Source organism: Ambystoma mexicanum, chromosome 4p (genome assembly GCF_040938575.1).
Source record: "Ambystoma mexicanum isolate Mex_15411 chromosome 4p, UKY_AmexF1_1, whole genome shotgun sequence".
Lineage (NCBI taxonomy): Eukaryota > Metazoa > Chordata > Amphibia > Caudata > Ambystomatidae > Ambystoma > Ambystoma mexicanum.
Window position 1 is genome coordinate 162,080,718 of NC_090927.1, and position 14,001 is coordinate 162,094,718.

General features: G+C 46.8%; 1 protein-coding gene across 1 annotated transcript in view; it reads left to right on the forward strand.

Moving 5' to 3' along the window:
• The window catches only part of CIMIP2C (ciliary microtubule inner protein 2C), a 337,228-nt gene that overhangs the window by 258,741 nt on the left and 64,486 nt on the right, over positions 1-14,001 (forward strand). The window lies entirely within an intron of this gene.

A 14,001-nucleotide genomic window follows, 5' to 3' on the forward strand; every position in this document is an offset into this window, starting at 1 on the left:
GCCGCCATTGAGGTGCCGTCACGTTCCATTAGGAATGTTGACTTGCGGTCTAGTCATTACCGACATGGCCACGGCTGCTGGCTTATCCATTCCCAGTGGTGGCGCTCTGTCATGCACCAGCCCTGGAGATTCATGCATAGGTGGAAATACCACTAACATGGTTCTGATTGTTCCAGGTTGAAGGTCTAGTGTTTTTCCAACATGGCCGCCGGGAACTATAAACAACGATGCAAACTGGCGCTTAGCGCGTTGTATCGACTTCGTTACGTTCGCTGCCAGTTTCGTTTCCAGAGGCGACTTGCAGTTCAGAGCTCATTCTCTCCCTGTCTCCCTTCTCTGTATGTGTGTCACCTTTATTCCCTCACGTGGGTGTTTACAGGTTAAGGTAAGGTAGCGGTTGGTTCTGTTTCTCTATTCGTTCATACACATAGCGCTAACCTCCCTTTGTGTCTGCCGCTATTTCCCTATAATTGTCTACATCGGCTATCTCTCTCTGCCTTTTCTCTTTATTTTACCGACCTCCACTGTATCGGAAGTCTTACTTATTCTATTTCTTTCCCGTTATCGTCTATCTTTTTCTTACCCATTTCTTTCTTTTGTGGAAACTACTGGACTCTGATTTCTATATTCAACCCATCATTAACTCCATCAGAGGAATTGTTGGAGAATTTGTGTACTGTTTCCAAGGACAATTGAAAGATACTCTCAAACAAACACTCAACGCATCTACAGACGGACAGTTACGATCTCTCAGGGTTTTTTGCCTTTGGGCTTTTTCCCAGCACGAAGGGCGTGCTCCTCGGGTTTCCCCAAGATCTGTAAAACATCCAGATCAAGGTGGCCACAGAGGGAGCGCGTCCTTACTTACGTCAGAAAAAGGAGAAGAAGTCAGGAGAAAGCGTAAGAACTAGGAAGAAGACAGAAGCATTAAGGTTGGAGGAGATACAAGAAGACCCAGGTGAGGAGGAGAAAGGGGTAGAGGAATCCAGTCTTGACACGCTCACTGCGTTGCAACAAGTTTCACTTTGGGCCAGATGCAGTGAGTTTTCTCTTTTGAGTCTAGCACTCTGCTTTCTTTCTTGCTGCCTTCCTCTCAGCCTTCCTGCGCCCTGCCTGCAGACTTCCTCCCTCTCGCCTGAACTGCACTCCCTGTGATTCACTTTGGCATCCTGTTCCCTTTCCATTACGGTGGGAGATCTCATTGCTTTGTGTACTGTTTTCTTGACTTGCATTTCCCTTGCTCAGAGATTCTCCTCCTGCTCCCTCCTCCTTGTTGATTGCCCGCTGCCTTCCTGTGTCAGCTTCATCGTGGCACTGTCTTATGAAAACTTTGCCATTTTGACATCGGACATCAAAGTCTGTTACCAACAACTGAGTACGCTCCATCTTCCAAGTTTTTTTCAGACTTGTGGCTTTTTTCCCCTTATCAGCTGTTACGGTGAGAGGTCTTGTGTCCTGACACCTGCTGGTCTGGCATAGTGGCTTCCCTCTGTAGCAGACCATATCCCCACAAGGAGAGAAAAACCTCAAGGAAGAAAAAGAACCAAAAGACACCCCAGCAAGATCCTCCTTCTTCTTCATCGATTGACGACTCAGGTGAGGAGGAAGAAGGGAGTTTTGACAGACTCCAAACTCTTCCCACATAGCCTTCATATATGCTGATATGAAGTTTGATCCCCTGTCAGAACCGACTTCCTTGCGGAATCCAACACAGGAAAATATCCCAATCAAAGCCTTTCCAACCATGGAGGCGTTGATGTTCCTTAGAGGGACAGCCTCAGGGTACCTTATGGTGTGGTCTATCACCACCAAGATGTATCTGTTTCCTGAGCTAGTCTGAGGATCTAAAGGACCTTCAATATCCATGCCTATTCTCTCAAAAGACCGCCCAACCATGGGTAGTGGAATTAAGGGGGCCTTTGTGGCACCACCTTACATGCCAGAAGATTGACAAGTTGGGCAGGACGAGACAAATTAATTGAGCCTTTATGCCAAACTGCAGCCAGTAAAAGTGCACAGACAACTGGTCTGATGTCGTAGTCACTCCCAAGTGACCCGCTAAAGGAATCTGGTGAGCCAAATCCAAAATGAACTTTCTGTGGCATTGGGGACTTGCCAACCTTTTGGTGCCCTCACCCTCAGAGTCTTTTAGCTCACTGTAAAGGAGTCCATCATCCCAGTACACTTTGACCAGTCCAGGGCTTCGTCCTTAGCTTGCTCCTCTGCCTCTCTGCCTGCTTCCATAGACCCGCCACAGTTGGACACTCTTTCTGGGCTGTGAAGAAATCAGTCTGGCCTGGGCTGATGCAAACACACCCAGCTTGGGTAGGCCCTTCAGACCTGCACCCACCTTGTCCTCCACCGCAGGTTGCTGCGCTGCGTCAGGCAACTCTGAAGTCACGGAGTCACCAGCTACGAAGGTGGAGTCCTCAGTGGCTACTGGCCCCTATGCCACAGGAGAAGGCGATTTAACAGTCTGAGCACCTGGACTAGTGCTAGCGTCCACAGTGGTCCTCACACATGCCCTCTGGAAGGCCCTAAGGTTCTGAGAGTGGTCAATCTGGTAATCTATTTGGCCCTCGATTGGGTAGCTGCTGCGACTATCTTGGGATCAGGAGGATCATTGCCCAACAGACATGAGACAGGGATGGAGTCTTTCACCACTACACAGTGCTGGGTCATTCCACCTCACCAACGGAACTCTGCTATCTCCAAGGGGCCCTTACTCTTTCCGTCAAACCCACTGATGCTACAATCAGGCCCATTAATATACTGGCCTGGCTGTACCCACTGCTGGGTGACAGCATTGACACTAGCCGCGGTACCTCGGACCGCAAGAGTTTTGTGTCCATTGATATACACATGTTCCAAAATGAGTTGAGTATTATTGGGAACTAGGATCTATTCTGGAGACCCGGTACTTTTCCCACTCAGTGTAACCAATCCACATTCGGCCACTCCTTGGCCTTGTGGGATGTCCACCTCTGGGAGGCCCACACTGATGATGTCCTCTTATATGAGTCCAACATTCACTATGACTTGCTTGGGTAAGCCCTTGCAAGCAGACTCCCCTTTCCTATGGCCCAGCTCCTTACATACAAAACAACCTTTGGGTGTTGAGAATACAGGTGTCCCAGTATTAGGGGTGCATGCGCTCCGTTTTTCAGTGTGTACAGCTGAAATAATGTTTTGGGATTTCCCTTCATTCTTTCCGGAACCTGACCGTGAAGAGGATTGGGTTGGACATTTGTCCTTCCCATCTTTGTTTACTTTTTTGTCTGAAGATTTCTCTTCCGGTTTGGGTGTGCTCGCCTGAGCCTTGTTCTGGAATCGAGTACTCAAAAACCTGTGGGCAGCCTTTGCAAACTCCCTAGGGTCTGTTATAGTCTTCTCCACAAGATGCTTGTGTAGGTCAACCTCCTAATCCTTCAATAAATACTCACATGCAATCAAATTGTACATCCCTTTAAATGTGTGAACTTTGTTACCAGCCACCCACCCGCTCAGATATTTCAACAAGTGTGTGAACACTTCAAATGTCTGTCCACGTTTATTTCTGAGCTCTCTGAAGATCTTGAAATACTGTTCTGGGGTTTTACAGAACTTCCTGAGGAGGGCCGCCTTCATGCTTTCATAAACTGGCCTTTCCCCGGGAGTTAACAAAAGAATTGCATCAATCCCTGGTGTTGGTAAGCGACTCATCAGGGCTGCACCCCAAAGTACCTTGTCGACCTCCTGTAGCTGAAAAGCCAGCTCGAGCGCTTGAAACTAGTCATAAATATCCTTCCCCACTGTGTAAGCCTGCTCTAAGTCTTTGGGGAAGTGCCGTCAGGGCTTATCCCAGGCACTCTGTGTTGAGCCACTACTGCTGCTTTCTCTAGAGGTGGATCTGTTGGCATCCTTCTTGTCTTCAAGCGCCAGCTTGTGCAGCTCTAGGCGGCCCTGTACTGCTCTATGGTGACCATGTCCTGCAGTTTCTGTTCCTCCAGCACTGATCTCCTCTCCTCTGGCAGGAGCTATCTAGCCGCTTTCTCATTAATAGACGGTTTACTGGGCCACTTAGAGACTGTGCTGAGGGCTGAGGCCTGCGGGATGCCACACTAGCCCCTTTCCTCACAGACACTCAAGAATGTTGAGAAACCATGTGTGCCCCCCCGGTGGGATGGTTGGCGAGAAACACTGCTCATGCTGTCTTTCTCGTCATCTTCCAGTGCCCCCTCTGGAAGGTATTTTCCTTTTGGGTACACTGTGCCTAGCCCATTGCTTCTACCCAAGCTTGGAGGCTGGTCAGCAACTCAGGTTGATTAACCTTACTGCTGTGCGAAGTTCCCTCTCTTGACATAAGACACGCAGGGCATCCTTGGTCATGCCTTTTATAGTCTCCATGTCAAGCTCCATGACTATTACAATTACCTAGCAGTGACTTACCGTTGCCTGCAACAGTACTTTTATCGTTGGGTGACTAAGTTGTGCACAAAGCCCCAACTGATCCCACCTCTGCCACAAATGTGACAAATCAACTTCCGGGGCACAAGTGGTCCAGGGATCAATATCGGTTTCTAAACCATCAATCAACCCCACACCTCTAATACACCAGATGAAATCTGAACAGATTGGAATACAAATGAATTATAAGACTTCCTTGTCCAATTTTGGTAATGTGGACGGGATGGCAGGCTTATCGCCGCAAGGTTGTGGATTGTTGGTTAGTGGCAACACGGAGAAAATACAATTATTACCCAATAAGAAAAGGGACTGTCCAGTCAAGGTTATATACAAATATCTACTTTATTATGATCATAACGGACAGTTCTAGTACACTACAAAATACAACCCACCCTGTAAAGGAATGCAGGGGACACACAGTTTCAATAAGGAAAAGAGATGTACTCTGGATACTGACAGGAGGGAAGTTGGTAAATTAATTAATCACAATATTGCAAGGATACTTGGTTTCAACACAAAGGGTGCAATGGGTCATACAATGTCAGTAGGGGCCTTCGGAGAAGGACCCGGTGGAGAGAACCGCAATGTTCCTTGTGCTTGTATAAGTTCTTGGTGCTTGACAGGGTCGAGTCGGTTTCAGGGCGCTTTGCAGCTCCTGTGACAGAGCTCAAGACGGGAGACAACTGCAGGTATCAGGCGGCAGGCAGTTCTGCAAACGAGGCTGGATGGATGGCTGCAGGCTGACCTACATGGCTGCTCAGGCTCAGGAATTGTCTCTGTGCTGGTTGGTGGGTTTGAAGCACTGGTCGAGGCGTCTTGGACAATGTTAGCAACTGCGGCATGACAACAGTCAGCGGTGCAGTCGGTTGCAGCTTGAGGGGCTTGACTGGCTTGAAAATGTCCTTTAAGGCAGAAGTTGGTGGATGCTTGTTGATGCACTCCTGCTATCTTCTTCACTAGGCTTGTGTCATCCTTTAAGGCGGACGTCCCAAAGCTGAGGAGAGTGTTGCAGGCACTGCCCTTGTCCTGGGTTTGGTTCAGAGACTCTCTTTCTGGGTACCAGTTCTGGAGCTGCTGGAGGGTCCTCTGGATTCAGTATCTCCCTCTGTTCCCTGAGAGATGTTTAGGGGAGGAATCTTGCTTCCCTCTTTGGAAATCCTAGCCTTTCTTCACTGGCGGAAGCTGTAAGGCAGACTACACCTTCAGCCAGTTCTTGTTACTCCTTGCGTAGGCTTCAGATGATCTACCCAAAAGAGGGGGTCTTTGAAAGCAAAATGGCCCAAAGTGATTGGTGTTGGCTAAACCTACCTTAATGAACCAATCCCTAGTCCACACCAACAATCTCCTGTATGCATGAGGTCATAACCAGAGTGCTTTGCAACAGAAAAGGTAAAAAAAAAAAACATGATTGTTGTAAAGATATATTATTGAAAAACAACAAATAAAAGAAAAAAAAAAAAAAGGGGGGTGAAAACATGTACTACTGAGTCCCACCCATCTTCCTGTCTGTGTGGATCAAAGGGTCTCTCTAGGTAATGGAGCTCTCTGTGGTTTCTGACTAAAGCGGTGGGTCTCTCTTGAAATTACAGTTAGAACAGACTTTCTGTCTCCATCAATCCACATCCTTGTAGCTTCTGAATGTGTTCCCCTGCAGGGGTTGCCTACTGTAAACACATAGGGCCTCATTACGAGATGGGTGGTAGCCATGGAACTATTAGCTCCATGGCTGCCTTCCATACCATGCCCGTGTTCGGTCTCGTTCAATTGGGACTTACCGGTGTAGTCCGACCCTGGCGGGACCGGTAAGTCCCCATTGAACAGACCATTCCCCATTCCCATTGAGCCACTAAAGGGCTCAATGGGAATGGGGAGGGCGCTAATAATGGGCTCGCATCTTGCAAGCCCGTTATTAGTTCACTGGTCCCTTAGCGGGACCCGTAAGGGACGTGTGGTCAGACCACACGTTCCTTACAGTCCCTGCCAAGGGACCTTGGAATAGGGCGGTAAGAGATTACCAGCACCGGTCTCCTTACCGGTGCCCGGTATCCCTTACCGCCCACCTTATAATGACCCTAATAGTCCCAGATATGGCAAGTCACTGCCCTTGATACTGAGAGGCAGGATCTGACTTCAGGTTGACTCAGCGCATATCAAAGGTTGTTGGGGTTTCCTGTCTCCTTTGTTAACCTCTGCAGCCTTGCTCCATGTGGGCTTGTTTGAAGTATGCTCTATTAGTATGTTAGTTATGTTGATTGCTGCCACCATCTGCAGAGGGTAAAGAAACAGACAGGGTGAATCCATGGAGCCTTTGTTATTTAATTAGGCTGGCCATGGCAGAGGGAAGGTATAGCCCTCCTCCATTTGGAGATGCATCGTGCACTCCACCTGTCAGATCCCAACTAAATATAACAGGGAGGACTGCGCCAGTAGGCGGCGTCCACCCAGTGTACACGTGTCTATGTGTATGTCATGCGGTGAGCATAGGAAAATGTGTGCGGATTAGCACCACACATTTTCCGGAGGTTGATCTACCATCATAAAATTTCATTTAAAATTCCAAAAAAGCCCATGTGAGCACATATCTACTGTGCGGATGGTCGATCTCCTCACATCTGGCTTTAGAAGGGGAATATTGGAGAGATACCGGGGACAATACAGTGGACAAAATTAGGACAAGTAAGTGTCATCAGGTAGGCAGTCAAGCCAGCTAAGCATGAGCTGTGACCTCAAACTATTAAGTGCTAGAGAGGGAATTGTCTGGCTAGCGGTAAAGGAAGGTGTAAGTAGTAAGGCAGGAGAAGTGAGTCCAGGAAGTGGGCTTTCAATTTGCTGTTGAATACATGGATGTGGACCCGGTTTTGAATTTTAGCATCAGGTTTCCAAGTAAGCAGAGCAAGAGTGAAAGAGCGTAAGTAAGAGGAAACACGGGGTGTGAGAGGAAAAACACAGGACGTGCGAGGTGCCACATGGGGGAAGGAGTGGGCAGAGCGAAGGCTGTGAAAAGGTTTCTATGGGATGAAAGAAGAGGATTTATGCACTAGTAGGAGAAATTTGAATTGGGCCCAGTTTTGCATGGATGGCCAGCCATACTGCACGCGAGAGGAGAAAGTAAGGGTGAAGCGAGAGTTCAAAGAGAGTCCTGGTAGCATAGTTAATAATCTTGTCAAGGGGCAGAATGCATAGTTTGGAAGACTAAATAAGATACTTGCCCAGTAGTCCAGTGGTTTAGAGAAAGCAAGAGTAGTTAGATGTTTAGTGGTTTTGAAGGGAAGGAGGTGCCTGATTTTCCTAATATTTTGGAGTTTGAGACAAGCAGTCAATTAAGGTTTAGAGATCAAGGTAGAGAATGTGTGTGAAGGGTCGTAGATGAAACCAAGGTTTCTAGCTAAAGAGGAGTAGGAAAGGGTGTCAGGTGGGACCTGGATGGGCAGGGGAGGAGAAGAGAGAGAGGATTTGGCAGGAGAGAAGAGCACCACTCTTTAGGAGGAGTTCAACATAAGAGAGTGAGAGGCCATTGAGTATTTGATAGCAGACAGACAGTCGGAAATATTGGCACATAGGTCAGTGGTGAATTCAGGAAAGGAGAAAAAATGTTTGGTGTTGTCTGTGAAGAGTTAGTACGAGAACCCAAAGGTGGTGATATGGTTCCTGAGGGCAGAAGTGTAAAGTGTAAACAGGAGGAGACCCAAGACAAAGACTTGTGGAGCACCAACAGTAAGAGGAGTGAGTTCAGAGCTATTGTTGTTCCATGTAATAGAAAACTGGCAAGGTGCCAGGTAGGACTCAATCCAGGTAAGTGCTTGATCATGAATCCTAAGCAGAGAGAGAGAATTAAGGAGACCAGAGTGATCAACAGTATCAAAGGCTGCAGATAGGCCCAAGAGGATTAGGATAGAGGATAGTTTGGAATGTTTAGCATAGGAAATAAAGTTGGAGACATTCATGAGATGCAGTTTCAGAGGTTTGGCCAGAGAGGAAACCAGCTTCGAGAGGGTTGCAAAGGTGGTGCAGGTCAAGAAAGCTAGTAAGGCAGTTAAATACAACTCTTTCCAACACCTTAGAGTAGTTAGGAAGAAGTGACAGAGGTCAAAAGTGGGTCAGCATGTTTGGATCAGCACCTTGCTTTTTCAGGAGAGGGATGACCATCGCCATTTTGAAATTGGAGAGAAAGCAGGCAGAGTCCAAATGCAGGTTGAAGAGATTAGCGAGTTGAGTTGTCTTGAGGGGCAATTGGTTTGACAAGCTGAGGCGCAAAAGGATCTGATGGGGCACAGCAGAGTTATCCTTCTTCAGAGGTGCAAGGACTTCCCCTCAGTGTTGGTATGATTGAATTGTGAGATAGAGGCAGTGAAAGATGGTGGAGTAGGTGCAGTGAAGAAAGTAGGAGGATATAGTTAGAGGAGGGTGATCAGAGATTCCCTGAGTTTCGAGATCTTGGAAGCAACTTATTCATCAAGGTCACTAGCTGAAAGAGTAGAGTTAATAGTTGTGGGTTTAGGAGGAGTAAGGGATGAGTTTAGGGTTCCTTGGAGTCAGCGAGGATGGTCGGAGTGTGTGTCAATGAGAACAAGGTAGAAATTTCATTTAGCACTATCAATAGAAGACTTGATTGAGTCAGGTGCAGAGAGGTATAGTTTCACGTCCTCATGAGAGGAGCGCCTCCATCTGTGCAGAAGTCATTGCATGTCTGTGCAGGGACTGCAAATGAATGGGGAGACCCAAGTTGGAGGACGGTGGGATTTAGGGGTGGAAGGAAGCAGTAGGAAGCTAGAAGAGGGGTATATAGTAGGGGCTAGAAGATGGAGGAAGCAGTGTCAGTGGATGAGGGATCTGGAGGGAAGGAGGAGAGGGAGAGTTGAAAGCCAGAGAGGAAGGGAGTAATAGCAGAGGGTTTATATTTTCTCTTGGAAATGGGAGTGGTAGGTGGGGAGGACATTTTAGAGGGAGGAAAGATAATGTTGGTGGATAAACTGGAGTGGTCTGAAAGAGATTGTGTGACAGTAGTGTTGGTTGCTGAGAGAGAGGTGGAGATTAACAGGCGGTCAATAGAGCTGCCTGCAGAGTGTGTGGGTAGGTTATGAATAGAGTGGATATTGTGTTCATTGAGAACAGATGAACGTCAGTCAGATCTTTGCTTAGAGTTCAGAGAAGGACGGTTGAAGTCAGGGTGAGGTGATATGATGGGAGAGAGAATCAATGACCCGCCCAAGTCTATCAAAGAATGGTCCTGTGGTACAAGGAGGACAACAGATAAAAATGAAGTGAGTAGAGTGAGGAAGAGTGTTAAGATTGATTTCTGAACTCTGACCTGGTGGGCAGAGGTTCAGAATGCCAGCCTAGTTTCTTGGAACAGGGTAACTTTCTGGAAGCCAGACCAATCAAGGTAGCATTGGCGGAGGTCATGACTAGGTTTCAGGAGGGGTGAGGGTGATCGAAAGCCCACAATGAGCACACACAGCAAACAACACCACAAATTACTCTGTCAGGTGTATATATTAAAAATACATATACATTTATTAAAGGCCTTTTAAATCAAATACAAAGTAAATCTTCAGCAGTATTAACAAAACCAACACAACACTATGACACATATATACAGTAACCAGTGGCCTAAAGGGGTATTACACAGTAGAGATCCACAACCTGCAAAGAAAGAGGTCACACAGTGTGAATATCTTTTAGGCAGTCCGTCACAATTCACACCTTAGCTAAATCGGCAGTCCAGTGCCTAAGATGAGTGGAGCCTTGACCTCAAAAGTACATTTGGTTCTGGCGCACGCGATCGTGCGGTACAGTTCAAAATGGGGTCTCATCAAGGGGATGTAGTGAAAGGTGGGTGAGGTAGTGAAGAATAAGTTCCCACTATTCAAGGATGGTCCCCCTAAGAGGGCAGAGCAGGATCCAAGAATTGGGAATAGATTGGTAGCACAGGATACCTCGATAATGAAGAGTGGCCCTCAGGGGACACTCGTGCTTAAAGGTCTATCGATGCGCCAGGGGACACAGGTAAGGGATGGAATTACTTACCATCCCTCGGTGCACTCCAAAACAAACTTTGCCAGTCCAGTCCAGTTCATTCGCGGGTTCAAATCCTGCAGTTGCGCGGCTCTGCGGCTTTCAGGGACTGCGTTCTGGATCAATTCTGTAGCGGGACAGTGGCAATTTCTCTGCTCCTGGGGAAGGGATCAGGTCGGTTCCACTACAGCGATTCTGAGGGCACAGGGGGGCACAGCAGCAAGGCACCCACGAAGATCATCACTACAGCTGGGCGACATGGTGACGGAGTATGCTCAGGTTCAGGCGTTCTCTCCTAATTCCAGACCTTAGAATGCTAGGCTAGGTGTATGAAACTCGGCGGCACAGTGCCTTATAGCCAGAGCTTACAGGCTACGAAGGCTCAAGTCGAAACTCGAGACGGCGGCTGTCCCAGGGCAAAGGTCCTGATCGAGCTGGTCAGTTCACTGGGCGGTCAAGGAACACTTCTAAAAAATGCTCACTTACAGGTTAAGCAGGAGGTGCCGAGAATAGTTGGTCCTACTATTCGAATGGGTCAAAGCGCCCTTGCAGGCCTTCTATGTTCGATCAGAAACAGGGGGTCCGACGGGACGACAACAGTGTCAGGGTTCCAAACCTTCCAGTGGGAAACCAGTAGTTACACAGAGCTGTTTCTTCATTTCAGTGTGCTTGGCTCCTTTACTAAGTTTGGTGTGAACTCAGAAGATTGACCTGGAATGGGTGTAAGGTGCCTTCTCTTATCCAAAATCTCCTTTGCGCCAAAATGAAGAGAAACCAATATGAGATCTGCTCACAATCAGCCATCCCAGACGTGGACCAATCATGGCTCATACAAAAAATAAACCAAGGTCGTCCCTTAAGGCATAAAGTGGATTGGGACTGTTATAGGAAATATCTCTTGTTAAGCCAAAGGTATCCACTATGCTCAAATGAAAAAAAATAAATATTTTTTAAAAATAAAATGAAGTTCAACCAATTTGTTATGGTTGTGTAACCTAAACCAAAGTAATCACAAATGTTCTAAGCCACAATATTTATGTTCTGAAAACATTCCTTGTTTTTCAAGATAATTTATTGTGCATTTTCAAGACAATTAAATAGAAAGAAGGGGGTGGAAAGACATGTGTAAAACATAGAAGTACAGTCTGAAATGATCAAAAGAGTTGTAAAATTGAAACATCAAACAGGTTTAACAAAGAAACATTTGATACAATTTTTTGCAAGTAGGTAAATGCAAACACTAAGTAAATCAGTATGTGTTATGAATCCAGAAGCATATATGGTGACAAAGCCGCTATATTGATAAATGAGTGAATGCAGGTCTGCCGACGTATTGGTGTCTAATAAGTCTGGAAACTCCTGGCAATGGTACAACAGTGTTCGTGCTTAAGCAATTGTAGTTTGAACACACATTTGAAATAGGACTTTAATTAAAGTTCCAGATTAGAGTCTTCCAGTTGATAAAAAAGGTCTTTAGACATCCATCTCACATTACGGATCTGCCCCCTGCTGGGCAATTGGGTTTATTATCGAGCCTTCCTCAGGGCGAAAACATGAAGAAAAGGGAAGCCAAACTTGTCCCTGTATGAAGGCAGACAAAAAAAGGAAGGGTGGAAAGGAGTATCATAAAACCAGTTTTATTTTCAGGAATGTTTTCAGCTTTTTAGTGGCATTAGTCTAAATTTAAGCACAAGTTTACTTAATAGTTTTAGCAACAAAACAAACATTTTTTTGAAAACCCGGTGGGAATGTGCTCCTTACCCTAAATCTGGGAGTGGACTGAAACAGAAAATCCACTTGGGCTGGGATTGTGGTCTTCCACAGATTAGAAGGACGCAGCGTGGAACATGAGGTCCCCAGGGCGCACCCACCCGCTATTTTGTGTGCACTTGCTGCAACAGGGAAGAGAAAATAAGAAAAGGACAAACAAGCAGATGTAACTTTCTCTATGGAGTTTCATGTGTGGTTGATTTAGCATACTCAGAGCGCTAAATGAATTGGATACCACATACCTCTTATGGGTGAAAGTCGTGTCACAGTGACTGTTACTTGGTGTGTGCGGCATTAGGTTCAGGTGTGCTTGTAGTGGTCCTCAGACTGGAGGAGACCGGGACAGAAACAAAGAAAGACACAGAGATAGTAAGTGCAACGTTCTCTTAACGTTACTTTAAAGAGACTAATGCGGGTAACTGGCATTAGAAAAGTGGCGGAGGAGGGAAGTGCCTCACATACCTCCAGTGAGGACGGTTCATGGAAATGTCCCGTTAAAGCTGAGGCGCCTGTGCTGTGGCCGGGGGTGCGCGCTGGTGCAGACTGTCTCTGCTTGCTGAACGCTGAGTCAGAGCTGACGAGCAGAAAACGCTGTCATTGCCGTGGCGGGTGTGACTCGTCATCAAGGAGCTTGATTGGCTGTTCCAGGAGTGGGGGACCCTTCCTAATTGGTTGCGTGTTGGAACAATAGGATTGGTGCACTGATCCTGTCAGTTTGATTAAGGCTGTGGGGGTGTGTCCCATCGGCATTAGAGCTCAGACGGCATCCATGGAAACCGTGTAATGTACTGACACATCAAGTGCACATACCCAAAATCAAGCGGGTGAGAAATCCACAGTTGCATATACAATGGCTGGCATCAAACGCATATATGTGAGTGCCGTGGTATTAATTAAATTGTTAACGCCAGCCAGGGCGTTTGTTGAGCAATTGTGAAGAACACAATGGGGCATAATAAAGTATGACTCAGTAACGTGAGTCCAAAAAGGACAGCTGAGTTAGATCAGGCACGATAATGGTCGCACTCCTGTCTGTTGAAGAATAGGGTTTCTGAGTCCTCGTTGATGTCAGAGCGGTACTGAAAAGGATCGAATTGGTGAGTAAGTTGAACTGCTCAGAAATGTTTGCTGACCCTAGCCGTAGAAATTGCTAGAAATGTGCCCACTTTTTTTATTTTAAATTAGGGGTACATATTCTTCATTTAAACCATTATCATGACTGGAAAGTCTATGGATCCATCTTGCTTCTTTCTGCTGGAGGCTGTGTGGTATATTGGCAGATCCCTTGACTACATCCAGGATCCACCATTTGATGTCATTAGGAGTGTGATGTTTTTCTAAAAAATGGTTCACAAGCGGTGCTGATGTGTTTTTGCATCTGATGCGGGAATGGTGCTCAGAGATTCTGGTGTTCACCGATCTGCTTGTCTGGCCAATCATGGACCACAGTGGTCCCAGTCATCCCAGCACACCAAACATCCTGGCACTCGGGATGTGTATTGGAACTAGACAGCTCCAGCCCACATCCTGGAAGCCCACACACAAGGCATGCTGAAGCCCGGGAAATCTTTGGTTTGCACAGAGGGGCTTCATGACCAAATAAGGAATTTCCAGGGTCAGCTCGACCTGGGGAAGGCAAAGGGACAAGATGACCAAAGGATAGAATAAATGACCTTGTAGCATGGCCATTTTAGGCACTGGCCACTGTCCTGGGAAAAACACGGTATGGACCAAAGAAAAGAGTAAAAAATATGTAAAAAGTAACAGCTG